Genomic DNA, 2,229 nt, shown 5'->3' on the forward strand with positions numbered 1-2,229 from the left:
GAGTGCATCACCAAGAAAAGGTGACAAATATATATGGCTGACTGCCATTGTGGCTGGGAAGTAGACTTTAGTCACTCAAAAAATACTTATTAAGCATCTACTATGTGCCAGGCACTGTTAGCTGCATGATCTTTGTGTTCCAGAAGCTTGAATTTTAGCAACTAAGTAAATTATATCTACATATATACACACATTGTGATACGTCCTATAGTGGACATGAATAAAGAAATCAGAAAAATGTAGAAAATGATAAGGAGGGCTAGTTTCATCTGTGGTATTAAAAGGCCTCTTTGAGGCAGATGATGTATAAGGTAAGAGCTAAAAGGTAAGGAGCCTGAGTGTGCCAGGAAAGGAGCATGTTTAAGGAAGTAGGAAGTGACCTACTGTGTCGATATTATGCCAGTCTGAGCAATATGAGGCGAGGTGAGTGGCAATTGGACTTGGCCACATTTTGTGGAATGTTGTAGTCCAGAGCATATTACAGAGTCAGAGCCTGAGTGGGAACCAAGAAAGTAGAGACAAAAAGTGTGGACAACCCTTTCAGCTGAAGCAGCTGTCAGTACCCCTGGTGTAGACTTCTCCACAGCCTGGGGGATCTAGAAACCAATTTTCCTAAAACAAATGCAGAAGATTGTTTCATACTAGAAAAATGGAGGGTATTAGCCAAATATCCAAAAAAAAAACCCAAAAAACAAACAAACAAACAAACAAACAAACAAACACCACCTTGGTAACTATGTAGGAAAAAATGAATAAGGAATCTTGGTTAAAATAAATTACCAAAAATCAAGAATTTGTTGTTTGCTTTGATGGTTTTGACTGGTATGGTATCTGATGTAGTACAAAATAGGACATATGTCAGTCAACCTTAATAAAGTATACATAGGCATTCAATCATCTAACGTTTATTTCCTACTTGGTTCTGGGGATTGGAGAGAACATTCGGATTCAAAGACACAGAGGTGAACAAAAAACAGACCCTGCTCACAAGGAGCTAACTGTTTGGAGGGGGAAGAAAAAAAAAAATCATTCATTATGGGACATTTAATTTCATATCAGACTCATATTATAAAATCAGATGCAGCAAAATGAGAAGCTAAAAATGGTGTGGCATGCCTTAAATTTGATATTTGGGCCCAGCCCTTAAGACTTTCTGAGCAGTTGTCAATCATTTGAAGTAGGACCATTTCTATGCCTATTTTGAACATTAAAGTAAATTATGCTAACAATATGCTCACTGTGGTCTAAATAATTATAGTCTGTTGGGCAGAGGTATTGCTCTATACATAATTATGGCATTTTAAAACATGCATTTTCTTGATAGCTAAAAATATATGTACACAAATCTGTATCTTTGCATATCCAGATTTAGTTAAGCTTCTACAAAGAAATTAATAAAGCACATTAATATATGGAAAAATTTTAAATGCTATTAAGTAGAAAATAGATATTTTATTATATAGAACAAACTACAATAGCTTATACATTATCTTTAAAACTTTTCAAATATACATGTATTTATGTTCTAAGTAATAATTTGAATTAATTATGTTTCTTTTTAGGAAAGTACAACTGTTCTTAGGCATTAGCAGCCATTTCTAAATACTTCACCAATTATAAACATACTTTTTCAACACTCATTTAAAATTATCCATCTTTTTCAAAACCGTGAAGGAACAGCTTTAGCTGTTCAGGTGAGAAAACATTGGAGTAAAGAGGTTGTGCATCTGCATAAAGTGAAATTTCATAGCACAATTTCTGAAAGTGTAAGATTAATGGAAACAACCCATATGCCTGTCAAGAGAAAAACAGAAAAACAGCCTGGCTGGCATGGCTCAGTGGTTGAGTGTCAGTCTATGAATGAGGAAACCAAGGCTCAATTCCTGGTCAGGGCACATGCCTGGTTTGCAGGCTCGATCCCCAGTGTTGAGCATCCAATCAATGATTCTCTGTCATCATTGGTGTTTCTATCACTCCCTCCCTCATATATATACACACACACATATATATATATATATATATATCCTATCTAATAAAAGATAAACATGGTAATTAGCGTACGACCGCTAGCTTTCCCATTGGCTAATCAGGGCAATATGCAAATTAACTGCCGGCCAAGATGGCGGCCAGGAGCCAGGCAGCTTGAAACTAACATGAGGCTTGCTTGCTTCAGTGAAGGAGGAAACCAACGTTCCCCGCCTGCCGCTGCCGGCCTCTGAGCTGCAACTC

The sequence above is a fragment of the Myotis myotis genome, unplaced genomic scaffold, assembly GCF_014108235.1.
Source record: "Myotis myotis isolate mMyoMyo1 unplaced genomic scaffold, mMyoMyo1.p scaffold_m19_p_5, whole genome shotgun sequence".
NCBI lineage: Eukaryota > Metazoa > Chordata > Mammalia > Chiroptera > Vespertilionidae > Myotis > Myotis myotis.